At 42.9% G+C, this 16,745-nt stretch overlaps 2 protein-coding genes across 5 annotated transcripts in view; one reads left to right on the top strand and one right to left on the bottom strand.

Moving 5' to 3' along the window:
* The window catches only part of SLC22A15 (solute carrier family 22 member 15), a 119,592-nt gene extending 114,149 nt beyond the window's left edge, over positions 1–5,443 (bottom strand). Inside the window, exon 1 of the mRNA XM_055402725.2 lies at positions 4,840–5,443. The gene's annotated coding sequence lies outside the window, so the exon portion shown is untranslated. The remainder of the gene's footprint in view (positions 1–4,839) is intronic.
* Positions 4,441–16,745, top strand: part of NHLH2 (nescient helix-loop-helix 2) — a 104,149-nt gene continuing 91,844 nt past the window's right edge. For 3 of the 4 annotated variants that reach the window (XR_008682751.2, XR_016037262.1, XM_055402727.2), the window contains exons 1-2: positions 4,441–4,550; positions 6,895–7,058. The gene's annotated coding sequence lies outside the window, so the exon portion shown is untranslated. Of the gene's footprint in view, positions 4,551–6,290; positions 6,839–6,894; positions 7,059–16,745 lie in introns of those variants that run through there. The other variant, XR_008682752.2, reaches the window with a different exon arrangement.

The following is a 16,745-nucleotide window of genomic DNA, read 5'->3' as shown; positions in this document are numbered from 1 at the left end:
TTCCTGACCTGCATACAGGTTTCTCAAGAGGCAGGTCAGGTGGTCTGGGATTCCCCTCTCTTTCAGAATTCTCCACAGTTTACTGTGATCCACACAGTCAAAGGCTTTGGCATAGTCAATGAAGCAGAAATAGATGCTCTTCTGGAACTCTCTTGCTTTCTTCATGATCCAGCGGATGTTGGCAATTTGATCTCTGGTGCCTCTACCTTTTCTAAAACCTGCTTGAACATCTGGGAGTTCACGGTTCACGTATTGCTGAAGCCTGGCTTGGAGAATTTTGAGCATCACTTTGCTAGCGTGTGAGATGAGTGCAATTGTGCGGTAGTTTGAGCATTCTTTGGCATTGCCTTTCTTTGGGATTGGAATGAAGACTGACCTTTTCCAGTCCTGTGGCCACTGCTGAGTTTTCCAAATTTGCTGGCATATTGAGTGCAGCACATTCACAGCATCATCTTTCAAGATTTTAAATAGCTCAACTGGAATTCCATCACCTCCACTAGCTTTGTTCGTAGTGATGCTTTCTAAGGCCCACTTGACTTCACATTCCAAGATGTCTGGCTCTAGGTCAGTGATCACATTATCGTGACTATCTTGGTCGTGAAGATCTTTTTTGTACAGTTCTTCTGTGTATTCCTGCCACCTCTTCTTAATATCTTCTGCTTCTCTTAGGTCCATACCATTTCTGTCCTTTATCGAGCCCATCTTTGCATGAAATGTTCCCTTGGAATCTCTAATTTTCTTGAAAAGATCTCTTGTTTTTCCTATTCTGTTGTTTTTCTCTATTTCTTTGCACTGATCACTGAGGAAGGCTTTCTTATCTCTCCTTGCTATTCTTTGGAACTCTGCATTCAGATGCTTATATCTTTCCTTTTCTCCTTTGCTTTTCGCCTCTCTTCTTTTCACAGCTATTTGTAAGGCCTCCTCAGACAGCCATTTCGCTCTTTTGCATTTCTTTTCCATGGGGATGATCTTGGTCCCTGTCTCCTGTACAATGTCCCGAACCTCCGTCCAGAGTTCATCAGGCACTCTATCTATCAGATCTAGTCCCTTAAACCTATTCCTCACTTCCACTGTTTAATCATAAGGGATTTGATTTAGGTCATATCTGAATGGTCTAGTGGTTTTCCCTACTTTCTTCAATTTAAGTCTGAATTTGGCAATAAGGAGTTCATGATCTGAGCCACAGTCAGCTCCTGGTCTTGTTTTTGCTAACTGTATAGAGCTTCTCCATCTTTGGCTGCAAAGAATATAATCAATCTGATTTTGGTGTTGACCATCTGGTGATGTCCATGTGTAGAGTCTTCCCTTGTGTTGTTGGAAGAGGGTGTTTGCTATGACCAGTGCGTTCTCTTGACAAAACTCTATTAGCCTTTGCCCTGCTTCATTCCGTGCTCTAAGGCCAAATTTGCCTGTTACTCCAGGTGTTTCTTGACTTCCTACTTTTGCATTCCAGTCCCCTATAATGAAAAGGACATCTTTTCTGGGTGTTAGTTCTAAAAGGTCTTGTAGGTCTTCATAGAACCGTTCAAATTCAGCTTCTTCAGCATTACTGGTTGGGGCATAGGCCTGGATTACTGTAATATTGAATGGTTTACCTTGGAAACAAACAGAAATCATTCTGTCGCTTTTAAGATTGCATCCAAGTACTGCATTTCGGACTCTTTTGTTGACCATGATGGCTACTCCATTTCTTCTAAGGGATTCCTGCCCACAGGAGTAGATATAATGGTCATCTGAGTTAAATTCACCCATTCCAGTCCATTTTAGTTCACTGATTCCTAGAATGTCTATGTTCACTCTTGCCATCTCCTGTTTGACCACTTCCAATTTACCTTGATTCATGGACCTAACATTCCAGGTTCCTATGCAATATTGCTCTTTACAGCACCGGACCTTGCTTCTATCATCGGTCACATCCACAACTGGGTATTGGTTTTGCTTTTGCTCCGTCCCTTTATTCCTTCTAGAGTTACTTCTCCACTGATCTCCAGTAGTATTCTGGGCACCTACCGACCTGGGGAATTCCTCATTTAGTATCCTATCATTTTGCCCTTTGATACTGTTCATGGGGTTCTCAAGGCAAGTATACTGAAGTGGTTTGCCATTCCCTTCTCCAGTGGACCACATTTGGCTGTGGTCCATGTGATCAGATCAACTAGTTTCCTGTGATTATGATTTCAGTGTGTCTGCCCCTCTGATGCATGGAACAACAGACTGGTTCCAAATAGGAAAAGGAGTACGTCAAGGCTGTATATTGTCACCTTGCTTATTTAACTTATATGCAGAGTGCATCATGAGGAACGCTGGGCTGGAAGAAGCACAAGGTGGAATCAAGATTGCTGGGAGAAATATCAATAATCTCAGATATGCTGATGACACTATCCTTATGGCAGAAAGTGAAGAGGAACTCAAAAGCCTCTTGATGAAAGTGAAAGAGGAGAGTGAAAAGGTTGGCTTGAAGCTCAACATTCAGAAAACAAAGATCACGGCATCTGGTCCCATCACTTCATGGGAAATAGATGGAAAAACAGTGGAAACAGTGTCAGACTTTATTTTTTGGGGTTCCAAAATCACTGCAGATGCTGATTGCAGCCAGGAAATTAAAAGACGCTTACTCCTTGGAAGGAAAGTTATGACCAACCTTGATAGTATATTAAAAAGCAGAGACATTACTTTGCCAACAAAGGTCCATCTAGTCAAGGCTATGGTTTTTCCCGTGGTCATGTATGGATGTGAGAGTTGGACTGTGAAGAAAGCTGATCGCCAAAGAATTGATGCTTTTGAACTGTGGTGTTGGAGAAGACTCTTGAGAGTCCCTTGGACTGCAAGGAGATCCAACCAGTCCATTCTAAGGGAGATCGATCCTGGGTGTTCATTGGAGGGACTGATGCTAAAGCTGAAACTGCAATACTTTGGCCACCTCATGCGACGAGTTGACTCACTGGAAAAGACTCTGATGCTGGGAAGGGTTGGGGGCGGAAGAAGAAGGGGACGACTGAGGATGAGATGGCTGGATGGCATCACCGACTCTGGACTTGAGTCTGAGTGAACTCTGGGAGTTGGTGATGGACAGGGAGGCCTGGCGTGCTGTGATTCATGGGGTTGCGGAGAGTCGGACACGACTGAGCGACTGAACTGAACTGATAAATAAGTGTAAATGCAAAGATTAAGTAGGCTCTGCAATTAGGAAATTTTCATCCTCCTCCAAGCCACTATCATTTCTTGCCTAAAGGCCTGTTATCACCTACTGAATGTTCTGTCATTTTCACTCTTATTTACTTCCAATCCCACTCTCTACACCAAAACGTGGATGATCTTTTTGAAATGCAGACTTGACCCTATGACTCCTCTGTTTATGACCCATTAACAGCTTCTCTTTGTTTTTAGGGTAGAGTCCAAATTCATTTACCAGGGCCTCCAAGATGACTACTCATGTGGTCCTCTCTCCTTTAGCCTCACTTTAAAACAAAATGTATATATGTATATACATACATGTATACATATATATATAGCTGTTCCCACAGGGTCTTTAGTTGCGCCTATGAACCCTTCATTATAACACTATGGGATCTAGTTCCCTGCTGCTGCTGCTGCTGCGTCACTTCAGTCGTGCCCGACTCTGTGTGACCCCATAGACAGAAGCCCACCAGGGTCCCCCGTCCCTGGAATTCTCCAGGCAAGAACACTGGAGTCGGTTGCCATTTCCTTCTCCAATGTGTGAAAGTGAAAAGTGAAAGTGAAGTCGCTCAGTCGTGTCCAACCCTTAGCGACCCCATGGACTGCAGCCTACCAGGCTCCTCCATCCATGGGATTTTCTAGGCAAGAGTACTGGAGTGGCTTGCCATTGCCTTCTCCGACCAGGGATCAAATCTGAGCCCCCTGCATTCAGTCTTAGCCACTGGACTCACCAGGGAAGTTCCCAATCCTCGTTTTCAGTCTCTGTTTACTGAACTTCTCTCAGTTTCTCTAGCATGCTAATTCCATAGGACTCTAGACAGACCTGGAATACGCCTCTTCAGTTCCTCCCTATATACACGCTAACTGGCCAACTCCTGTTTATCCTTCAGTTTCCTGCCTAGTGCCACCTCCTCCCTAAAGCCTTCTTTTGCCCAGATCATTCCGGGGAATCCTATGAACCTCTCTTGTTTGCTCCCTGTGATTTCCCCCACAGCACTTTACCACTGCTGTGCTCCAGGAGAGCAGGGAGAGGCTCCCTCCCTCCCTCCACACACAGGTAGCACACTAAGCAGAGCCGTCTGGCACAAGAAGGCGTGCGGTAAATGTTGAATGAAAGAAACAAGCCCAGAAGACTTATTCCCACCACCAACTCAATGGACACAAATTTGAGTAAACTCTGGGAGATAGTGAAGGACCAGGAAGCCTGGCGTGATGCAGTCTCTGGGGTCGCAAAGACTCAGACACAACTTAGTGACTGAACAGCAACAAAAGCAACAACTGAAGCATTAATTGATAATGGTTTAAAAACGCTTCCTGGAGGATGGAAGATATTCAGATAAAATTTTGAAGCCGAAAGGAATGGATCTCTACTGGTAAGGCTTCAGTTACTGGCATATTTCTCAGCTAGAGGCTTTCTACCTCTTGATACTTCCTGGCTGTTCACCAGGAGAAAAGGGACCAGTTACGTCTGCCATTACCCTTGAATCCCTAGGGCATCTGTCCCCTGCTGACATCACCCTGGTCTCTGCTTCTGCGGTCACATTACTTTCGCTTTTGTGATCAAATCTCCCTCTGTTTTTCTCTTGTAAGGACACTTGTGACTACATTGAGTGCTGTCTGAATAATCCAGAACAATCTCCCTAGCTCAGGAGCCTTACTTACTCACACCCGCAAAGTCCCCTTTGCAATATAAGGCCACGTTTCCAGCTTCCAGGGCGTAGGAAGTTTGTATCTCTGAGGCCATTACTCCGTCTATCATGTGTGCTGGTGCTCAGTCGCTTCAGTCGTGTCCAGCTCTTTGTGACCCTGTGGACTGTGGCCTGCCAGGCTCCTCTGTCCATGGGCTTCTCCAGGCAAGAGCCCTGAAGTGGGTTGCCATGCCCTCCTCCTGGGGCTCTTCCTGACCCAGGGATCAAACTCACATCTCTTGCATCTCCTACATTGGCAGGCAGCTTGTTTTCTACCAGGGCCTCCTGGGAAGCCCAGTCTCTCATGGGTCCACTTCAAATTTGAATTTTTTATCATGTTGTCTCTTTAAAAAAACAAGTGCTTTGTTTGTTTGAGTTGCTTTATTTTTATAACTCTAACAGGCTCTTCATAATTGTTCTTTTCTTCATTTCTCATAGACCAAAACTTTGTTTTCATAAGAAAGAGGAAGTATATCTGAAACCAACAAAACACTTCAGCTTTGTTTTCTGTCAGGCATTTATTTTGAAAGGCACCTCCAGTGAAACTAAAGTTAAATAAATATTTATCTGATTAAAGGTTTGTTTTAGACAGGACAAAAAAGAAAACTTCCAGACATTTCTGTTAGGCAAAGGCCTGAGCAACATAGGTTTTAATGTTTCTGCTCTTAACAGATCTAGTACCACCTATTTAGAATGGAGCAATTTATGGTATGGGGATTTTTGCTATTCTGTTTTGACTTCACAGTTGTGGTGCTTAAAAAGCAACTTAAGTGGAATTTGCCCTTTAGGCCGCTATCTCATAACCCTGAATACCTGTTCAACCACATATCCCCAGGTTACATCAAGTTTCTGATGGAAATAGTTTTAATTATAGCTCCCTGAAGGCACATAATTTGAGAGCCTGCATGCAGAGCCTGGAGCTGCTCTCTGATGGAGACCCTTAGTTTCAGACCTAGATCAGGTAAGGAGGAAGCTATTCCTAGAAAGAACCCCAGACTTCTCAGCTCAGTTGCCATGGACATGAATTCGTTACTTCCAGCCCAGTGCTGTCCAAATAGAAATATAATACAAACATTCTATTTAAATACGTAGTTGACATTTTTCTAGCAGCTATGTTAAAAACATCACAAAGAGTAAGTGAAATTAATTTTAATGATACAGTTTGCTGCTGCTGCTGCTAAGTCACTTCAGTTTACTTAACCCAATATACCAAAATATCATTTCAACACCAATCAATAAATAATTATTACAAAAGTTTAAAGTTTACATTCTTTTAACATTTTTTTTCATGTTAGGTCTTGATTCTGGTGTATATTTCAGACCTCTGGAGCATCTCAGTTTGAACCAGCCGCATTTCAAGTGTTCAGTAGTCTATGTGGATTAGATAGTCTTTCTTGATGACTAACAAAACTTTGGGTTTCCCAGGTGCTAAAGAATTGCTACATTGCTAAAGAATCCACCTACCAATGCAGGAGACATGAGTTTGATCTCTGTGTCTGGAAGATCCCCTGGAGAAGGAAATGGCAACCCACTCCAGTATTCTTGCCTGGAAAATTCCATGGATAGAGGAGCCTGGCAGGTTACAGTCGATGCAGTGGCAAAGAGCCAGACACAACTTAGCAACTAAACAACGAAACTAGTCAATAGTGGCTCTTTGCCATCAAAGACATGCTCTTTTACTCCTTTATATACATCTCTGATTTTGTTGTAGTTTTGCTTATTGGTTTTCTTATTAGCTGTAAATCTTTGTTTTTAAATAAACAAACCTTTTTTTCTAGAGATTAAAAAGAAATTGTGTGTGGTTTTTTTTTCAGTGGGAATCAAGAACTTCTTCTTAATGAAAGTCGGAGGATAACCCATAGGATAACCCCTATGTTGCTCAGGACTTTGCCTAACAGAAATCTCTGAAAGCTTTTTGTCCTAAAACAAACCTTTAATCAGATAAATATTTATTTAAATTTGGTTTTACTGGAGGTGCCTTTCAAAAGTAGTAAAAATGAGATAAAATGATTTTTATTTCCCTGGTTAGCTTCACAGATGCTCTCTGAGCCCTTCAAAATATCTCCTCCAAGACTCAGAATGTGACCTTGGTCTGAAAGACGCACATGGGAAATGGTGATGGAGCCATATCACAGCTGCTCTAGCAAAGCCTACATGCTTCCCAGGATGGCAGTAACACCTTCTCAGCACAAGGTCAGGACCAGACTGTGAAATAAACTTGTTATATCTGGGATTCCTCTATCAACTTAAAAAATAGTTGCAACCTGAAAGTTGAGAGTTAAGTTTTATTCAATGGAAATTTTTAGGACTTAGCCTGGGAGACAGCATCTCAAGTAGCCTTTAGAGAACTGCTCCAAGGAGCCGAGGGAAGGAGCTAGGTTATATAGAAGTCTTACAACGAAAGGGAGGTAGTCTGAACATCAAAGATTATTGTCAGTTAAAGAAAACCTGGTATCTCAAGTTAAGGAATTTAGTTAGCACTTTTCTATGAATCCAGTTCAGTCGCTCAGTCAAGTCTGACTCCTTGTGTCCCCATGGACTGCAGCACTCCAGGACTCCCTGTCCATCACCAACTCCCAGAGCTTGCTCAGACTCATGTCCATCGAGTCAGTGATGCCATCCAACCATCTCATATTCTGTTGTCCTCTTCTCCTCCTGCCTTCAATCTTTCCCAGCATAAGGGTCTTTTCCAATGAATCAGTTCTTTGCATCAGGTGGCCTAAGTATTGGGGTTTCAGCTCCTGGTTTCTATGTATGGGAAGATGCAAGAGTCTGGACTCACTGTAATCATTCCTTTCATATGCATCTCAGCTGCCTGGGGCTAGTGTCTCACATTTTTTCACATCCTGAGTTCCTCAGTGTTTACCATAGGGAGTGGCTGCAGCCTTGTGGCTGCCAGATGGCAGGTATTGTTCTCCATCCCAGGTGCCCTCAGTGCTCAGAAATTCACATTTGGAGGGCTGGAATCACTGATGACTACGGCATCCTTGTTTACTGATATGGCAGGAAATACTCCATTTCTCACCTCAATCTCTGCTTAAAGAAAAAGCCCTGAATTGAGATTGGACGTTTCTCTTTCTTAGCTATTGGAAGACCTGTGAAAACTTACTTAAATTCTCTGTCTCAGGGCACTCATTAGTAAAATGGGGGAGTCAGACTAGATCAGTGGTTTTCTAACACTAAGCAGTGAACTCATTTTCCAAACAAAACTTTACAAGTCCTGGTACACGGAACAGATCCAAGTGGAGCTGCTCTGATAGCAGTCAGGGCAGGGAGTTGTAGGAGATGGGGGTTCAAACAGGAGCAGGGTGAACAACAGCCCTACTCTCTCAACCTTTCTTTTGTACCTGAAGCACAGCTTGAAAATCTGAATAGATGGTCTCCTCTGTAGTTTTCAGCATTAAATATTCTAATTCTCTGTTATTTTCCATCATGCTCTATCAGCCAGTGGTCTCAATCAACAAGCTGTAAACTAAAACCAAAGTAGGTGGAAGTCCATTTCCAAGAGGTTCAAGACTGACTTAGGACTTGCATGTGTTCTAAGTACTTTTCCTTTGGAGCATGCGACGAGTTGACTCACTGGAAAAGACTCTGACGCTGGGAGGGATTGGGGGCAGGAGGAGACAGGGATGACAGAGAATGAGATGGCTAGATGGCATCACTGACTCGATGGACATGAGTTTGAGTGAACTCCAGGAGTTGGTGATGGACAGGGAGGCCTGGCGTGCTGTGATTCATGGGGTCGCAAAGAGTCGGACATGACTGAGCGACTGAACTGAACTGAACTGAACCCTACTTCATAGCATTTCAAGCACACAATTTTCTCTTGGTATTTGAGGGACAATATTTTTTTCAGGTCTCAAACACTTCTGAAAGTCCATAAAAAACTCAGAAGCTGAAGGTAGAATGCTTTCAGTGCTTGACGGATAAGTGGCCCAAAGGAAGGCATCTCAATGTTCTGTCTCCACAGGTCCAATTTTCTTTATTTCCAATGATGGAATGTGATGGAGCAAAACTGGTTAATGTGCAAAACTGTCCATTTCTTTCAGGAAAAAGCTCTTTTTAACCCCAAATAATCCCTATTGTGGCCTTTCCCAGTGTAAAGACTTCACCTGCAAAGCAGGAGATGCAAGAAATGAGGGTTCCTGGGCCAGGAAAATCTCCTGGAAGAGGAAGTGGTAACCCATTCCAGTATTCTTGCCAGGAGAATCCCAAGGACAGAGGAGCCTGGTTGGCTACAGTCCATAGGGTACAAAGAGTCAGACGTGACTGAGTGACTGAACACATACACAATCCCTACCTTGTGGCTAGGATATTAAAAGAGCTAGTCTAGTATATCAAAACTGTGAGCTAATGAATGAAGGGAAATGGGAGCTATGGAAAAATTGCAGTAAAACTGAAGCTTGGTACATATTAAAATACCTGATCTGAATCTGAGTATTTCAGGGTAGTGACCATTGACATAATAAATAATGTCTGACTTTGATATTACTAAGAGGAAAAAATACTTAATAATTTGGTAAAGCAACTGGGAGAATAGAAATAGAATGTATAACTTTTTGACTCATTATTATGGTCTCTGATTCAAAGATTCAGAATCTCTGCTGAAATTCTCTCATGCTTCTTGTCCTCTTTTTTTGTATTAGATACTTTAGCATATGAATCACAGTTATTTAAAGTCCCTTTCTGATAATTTGAATATCTGGATCAGATTCTTTGATTGCTTGTGTCTTGACACTGTTTTTTTCCCCTTAATTTTTGTACGCCCTATAATTTTTTCTTTTTAGTTCTATGACTTAAAGTTTTTTAATATAACTTTTTAAAGTTACTTTCCATTTATAGTTATTACAAAATGGAATAACTGTATTCCATTTACAGTTATTACAAAATATTACCAAATATATGTTCTCCATGTTGAACAATACATCCTTGAGCCTGCCTTATATTCAATAGTTTGTATCTCGAATTCCCCTTCTCCTATTTGCCTCTCACCCCAGTCATTAGTTTGTTCTGCATGAGTCTGCTTTGTTTATGCTGTTTTCACTAGTTTGTGGTACTTGTTAGACTTCACATATCAGTGATATCATACAGTTTCTCTGTTTGCTGTATATCCTATAATTTTTATCGGATGATGGACATTGTGTGTAGAAAAACAGTTGAGACTGGAATAGATAGTATTTGTGTCAATAGACCAATAGATATGGAGGGTTAATCAGTCTGGTCAGGAAGCGGGCTGAGTGTACCACAGGATTTCTGTTCAATAAAGAAAATCTAAACATAGATAGTAAAAAGGTGATGAATTGAGAGAAGATATTTTCAATATCCAGCATTAATAAATGTTACATCTCTAAAATATATAAGAAACAACTTCAAATCAACCACAAGAAGATAGGATGCCCAATAGTCAAAAATAGTCAAAATTTACCTATAGACAACTCTCAGAAAAGATACAGGATTAGCTAATAAGTATGTGCTCAGTCTCACTCTCTTCAGAACTGCAAATTAAAAAACTATGTTTGCCAATCAGATTGGCAAAAGTTTTCAAAGTCTGATGACACTGGATGTTGACAAAGAAAACACAAGAGCCCTCATGTGCTGGCAGTTTGAACTTGTGAGCAGGTGACCAATGTTCAGTGAATTTAGGGAAGTAACTCATTCCTGGCTATAAGAAGAGTTAATTTCCCAGAGTTTAGTTTGCATAGGACTAAAGAAAAGCATTGCCTATCATACCTTAGGTACTCAATAAATGTATATTGAGCAGACTTCTGAAGGTGTTCATCACAACATCGTTTTTGATAAGAGGAGCTGAGGCAACCCAATAATTCACTGTTAGAAGTACAGAAAAGCAAAACATGTATCAAAGTTACATTTGACAGTAGCTAACACTGGCTAACGGAGAAGGCAATGGCAAGCCACTCCAGTACTCTTGCCTGGAAAATCCCATGGATGGAAGAGCCTGGTAGGCTGCAGTCCGTGGGGTCGCTAGGGGTCGGACATGACTGAGCGACTTCACTTTCACTTTTCACTTTCAGACATTGGAGAAGGAAATGGCAACCCACTCCAGTGTTCTTGCCTGGAGAATCCCAGGGATGGGGGAGCCTGGTGGGCTTCCATCTATGGGGTCACACAGAATCGGACACAACTGAAGTGACTTAGCAGCAGCAGCAGCAGCAACACTGGCTAAACTATTGCAGTGTACCAGGCAGTCCGTCAAGTGCTTTCACATGATTGTTCTCACAACAGTGCTGTCAGGTATTTATTTCACAAAGAACAGCTTAAGTCAGATTAAGCAGGAGGTCATGTAAGCAGTAAGAGGGTGACCTGGGTTGGAACCCAGACACCTGGCTCCAGCAACCAAGCACGGAGCCACCTGTGACCAGGGTTGCCTGCCTTCAGTCCTGTGCATCTCTACTGGAGACCTGCCCTGGGGTGGGACCATTCCCACCTTCCCAGACAGCACTTTCTGTCAAGGGTCTTCTCTCCCTCTTTGACTGTTTCCTGTACAGCATATCTTAACTAAGCTCAGAATGATTCTTCCTTTATGTAGTTAGTGAAAGGGTTTCCTCCCAGGCTTTTCAAATCTCTTAAGGTCCTGTCATGAGGAGCTGGAACCTTAGGCAGCCTCTTTCCTAGTCTTGTGGTTCGTTTTCAAATTACCTGAGACAATACGGCGACTCCCTCCTCCATGTCCCTTTACCCTGGGGTTCAGGCACGTATAGTCCTAACAGGATATTTCAGAGATATTCTTTGTGTATCTTTGTGTGTTGCCAAGGGGCTTTAGACATGTCAATGTTAATCATTACACGAGACTACGGGACAGTGAATCCCTCGGAGGCAACTTAGGTCTGGAGGGCTATTTTATGTACAGTAAAAGACCTCAGGCTACTAAACTTCAGCATTTTGTCTTATTTTTATAAAATGTTCTATTGTCTCCTTCTTTATGTATTTTTCATCTCTTTCACTCCTGTCTCCTTTCTCACTTGTCAGTGAGTTTCCTCCTTTGTAGGTCTGGTGTCCTGGTTTGAATTTTGCCTAAAGAAGAGGTCATTAAGTCCTGAGCCCAACATTGAAGGGCTGTGTGTGTGAGCTCAGTGGAAACTATTTTCAAGTTCAAGCACTGCTTCAGTCATTATGTGCCACACACGATACCCTGCACTGTGCTGCATTTCTTACTTCATCCTCGCGACCACCCTGTCAGCCGGGGATAAGTGTCCCCATTATGCAGACACTGAAGTTAAGCAAGGGGGAGGGTCTTGCCAAGGGTCAAATAGTTAAAAGTTTACAGCCCAGGTCTTTTGGCAGAACCACCTCAAAGTCCTCCATTCTTTTTCCCTGTTGCTGATTTCCATACTCTAAATTGTCAGTTAATTAACCTCTATTTAAATAGTGCATTTCTGTGTTTAATTTCCTTTTTTCCCCTAAACACAAGTTGCCTGTAATTTGAAATACCGTCTTACTTTAAAAATATTCAATGGTCTAATAGAGATGAATCAGCAAATGGAAATTTCCTGTGAGGAAAAAAAGATCACTTTATAACCTGAAACACAATTCAGCTCTTCTCAAGCCAAGCTCTGTTTTCACTAGCCTGGCTGTTGTGTCAGGGAGGAGTCGTCTCCTTTCCTTTAAGCCTGTCTGTTTAATGATTTAGCAAGCACATGGTGCATCACGTATCAGGGACTATACTGAACCTTTTATAGATGTTAACTCCCTTAGTCCCACAGTGGAAACAAATATCATTATCCACATCTCACAGATGAGGAGACTGAGGTTCAGAGAGTGCTATCTATTTTTAAGTGGCAAAGGCAAGATTGGCAGCCTGGTAGCTCACGTCTAGAGTCCAGGAACATAAGCACTGCACCATGGTCCTTCTTTGCTAACTCCTGCTCTGCTAGGCAAAGTAGAACAACAGCACGCAGGGGGGTGAAAGAACTCAGGGGGTAGCCTGGGAGACCCTTCTCTGTGGATTGCTTGACAGAGGTTTGAAGGCCAAACAGCCTAACATGAAACTATCCTTAGTGCCTCTATCAGCTGGGCTGTTCCAGCGGACTATTGCTGTGGGCTCAGAAAGGAAGAGGGGGCCCTCAGGAATTGTTAACTGACACGGCTTTGGTCTGAAGCAAATTAGTGTGAAGGAGAAACGTGGTAGTCTTTTAGACAACGTGTAGCGAAGTGACCGCCCACTGTGGCTTTTCTTACTAGAACCACCTGCCTGGCATTTTAGAAGGGTCCAGGTGTTTAGAATACCTTAGACATAAGTAGAGCAAGTTGTTAAATCAGAAAGAAAAAAAAAAAAAGATATTTTTTAACAAAGTGGATTGATGTGATTGGTTCACAGTCCTAAAATGGAAGGAGGGGGAAAAAATTGCATTTTGCTTCTGCTTTTAGTTTATAGGATGAAAAATACTCTCAATTCTGCCTTTATCCACAGAGGGGAGCAGAGCGGTTATAAAAACCCGGGTCTAAGCACAATGTAATAAGGTTCCATTATTCAGAGTCTGAATCTTCTGTCTATGAAACATCCTGACTTCTTGTTTCCCATTTCACTTTTCTCTTGGTTCCAGACTTTGGATTAGTTAGGTCACAAGAGGAAGAACAGGATAAGGGACCCATGGACTATAGAGTCCATGGATTTCTCCAGGCTGAGATACTGGAGTGGGTCACCATTCCCTTCTCCAGGGGATCTTCCCAACCCAGGGACTGAACCCAGGTCTCCTGCATTCCAGGCAGATTCTTTACCAGCTGAGCTACCAGGGAAGCCCCTAAAACTAAAAAGATGAAGGACCAATTTGCTCACAAGTTTCCTTTTAAAAAAAAATTATTTATTTTTGGCTGTGTTGGGTCTTCGCTGCTGCGCGGGTTTTTCTCCAGGGGAGGCTATTCTTAGTCGCAGTGCACGGGCTTCTCATTGTGATGGCTTCTCTTATTGTGGAGCATGGGCTCTAGGGCACGCAGGTCTCGGTTGTTGCAGCCTGGCTTTAGAGCGCAGGCTCAGTTTTCGTGGCCCACGGCCTTAGTTGCTCTGTGGCATCTTAGTTGCTCTGGGATCTTCCCAGATCAGGAATCAAACCTGTGTCAGTGCCCTGGCAAGCAAATTCTTCGTCACTCAGCCACCAGGGAAGCCCCCAGGGAAAGGAATCTTTCCTTTCTAAAGATTGATGAGAAAGAGCTTTTCAAACAGGACCATGTAGTTGTATGGAATCGAGACTCACCAAAGTCTCCTGGGAAATTCAGAAAACCCAGGAAGTCCCAAGGCTGGGTCTCTCTTAGCATCTCTGCTTTCCTCCTCTCCATGCCTCGGCCCTTCCACTTTCTTTTTCTCTGTCTCTGAGTATCTCTGTGTCTTTTTGTCCATACTCTGTCCACTTCTCTCCACCAGCCAATCTCCATGTCCTCTGTTTTACAGAGCGCAGACTTTACCTCATTTGAACATTAGCTTCAGTGTGATTCTTAAAATCAGTTTGATATCAGAGCCCTCCCTTTCCCTTCAGCTCTGTGACTGCATTGCTCAGTCTCTCAGTTTCCCAGTTTCTGGTTCCCATGAGAGCTGTTTGCATGGTCCATCTTTTTTTTTTTTTTTTTGGTATTAAATTCCTTTATTATAGTGCAAATAACTTTCAGCAGTGACATCATAACGAAAGAAAACATTGAGCAACATTTGACACCATGCAGTAAATAAGAAAGTGTTTCTTTGAAAATATGTCATCATAGGAACACTATTTCTACATTAATAATGTAGCTGGAAAATGCCAAGTCTGTTTCTCTCAAGGTAAAAGGGCTCCCTCCCTCTTTTTGGATATTTTCTTTTTAGTGCAAATGAAAGGATTTGCAATTTTAGCAAATCACCAATTCTAAGAGTGATCTCTTTGGAAGTTTTGAACTAAGGTTGGCATGATTTGAAATGGGGTTTCAAATTAAAAGAAAACAAAAATTTTAAGACAATTCTGGGATAGCCCAGAAAGTAGAAGTCACTTCTATTAACTTTTAAGTAGAATACGTATATCCACTCCAATTTTGATGCAGAAATGAACAGACTGTCTAAAGCCTGCCTATTATTCCCCCTTAACCTGATTGTTATTTTTGTTCCTTGGTTTTGGTCATACTGCAGAATTAGGGCTCTGGTCAGAAACAACACCTTACACACCCAGATGCTTTCCCGTGAAGCTTAAAATTGTACTTTTCATTCTGAATTCCCACCTTAGACCTCACATGCTAATGAGAGGATGTGAACAGTTTCCAGTTTACAGCTAATAATTAGTACAGCTGGACTAGCCCCCCACTAACTTAATTATACTTAAATCAGACCATCACATCATCAAGATTAATTTCAATAGGCTTAACCAAGAGGTTCTCACTGACCCTACAGAACAATGAAGGGTTTACAGTGTATCTTTACACGAAGCTGCCTGAGGGCTTGTCTGCCAACCGGTTCCTGACAGGTAGAGAGAACAGTGTCAGTTCCAACAGTTATACTCCCAACTCTAGTTTCTGCTGAATTGTGCAGTGGGTGGGAATGGATGCCCACTGAAAGAAAACGTCCTGTTGGGGTTGGGGGGTGTCTTCTACCACAAGGAGAATCAAAACCCCTACCAATATACTTCAGGATGCCCTCTAGGTTGCTCTAGAAACATGACAAAATCTAGTGGCTGCACAAGGTTAGTCATGGGCTCCAAATACCCGGAGCCAGAGCACAGCCCTCCTGCCTGAATATTGCTGGTTAGGTCAGCTGGGACATAACGCTTTTCAATGCTCAGCCAGTCTTGTCGGATAAAGCATCTTCTTACATAACACAATGGAACTGTGCTAAACAGTTTCAAAGTTGAAGAGAATCCAAATATATCACCTGTTCTAAAAATTCACAATTTTACTTTTCCTTTTTCTTAAACTTTGGTACTGAAACACTGTCTACATTCTTGACACGTGACAATCATGTGGCCACTTCAGTGCCTCTGCAGGTTGTGTAAAAAAGCTCAAAAAGTAAAGAAGGACAAGGACATGTCATAACAAGACGCAGTATGCTGTACAAACAAAACCTAAATTATATATAAATACACCCCCACCCCTGGTGGCTCAGATGGTAAAGCATCCGCCTACAATGTGGGAGAACTGGGTTCAATCCCTGGGTGGGGAAGATCCCCTGGAGAAGGAAATGGCAACATACTCCAGTACTCTCGCCTGGAAAATCCCATGGACAGAGGAGCCTGGTAGGCTACAGTCCACGCGTCACAAAGAGACTGAGCAACTTCACACCCCCACCCCAGCACCCCTTTCCCCCGCCACCACTAGCTGACCAGAGCAATGCCAAGGGTCCTTCTCCCCAAGGCCAATGCAGTTTGTGAAATCCAGCACCTAGGACATGTGTATCACTGCAGGCTTTTCCTTTGGTCTAATCAGTTCCACAAGTACAGGGAAAATCCCAGAGCTTCACTGGAGCATTCACACTATTGGCTGGACTCAAAGACCTAGCGTCCTGGGAGTTAACTTTTCAGATAATATAAGTGGATCATTTCCTAGGTTGGATCCTATCTTATTGTACTATCTCAGCAGAGCCCACGCAGTAGGAAGCATCTTCTACTCGGCAGCTCCAAAGGCATTGCTTAGGGATGGGTGAGGGTCATATAATAAAAGTGGTACAATGTGCTAACAGCTTCAGTTCAGTTCAGTTCAGTCGCTCAATCGTGTCCGACTCTTTGTGACCCTATGAACCGCAGCAGGCCAGGCCTCCCTGTCCATCACCAACTCCCGGAGTTCACCCAAACCCATGTCCATTGAGTCAGTGATGCCATCCAACCATCTCATCCTCTGTCGTCCCCTTCTCCTTCTGCCCCCAATCTTTCCCAGCATCAGGGTCTTTTCAAATGAGTCAGTTCTTTGCATCAGGTG

This window comes from Moschus berezovskii, chromosome 4 (genome assembly GCF_049115385.1).
Source record: "Moschus berezovskii isolate FMDL1 chromosome 4, NW_MosBer_1.0, whole genome shotgun sequence".
Taxonomy (NCBI): domain Eukaryota; kingdom Metazoa; phylum Chordata; class Mammalia; order Artiodactyla; family Moschidae; genus Moschus; species Moschus berezovskii.
This window is presented reverse-complemented; position numbering and strand designations above follow the sequence as displayed.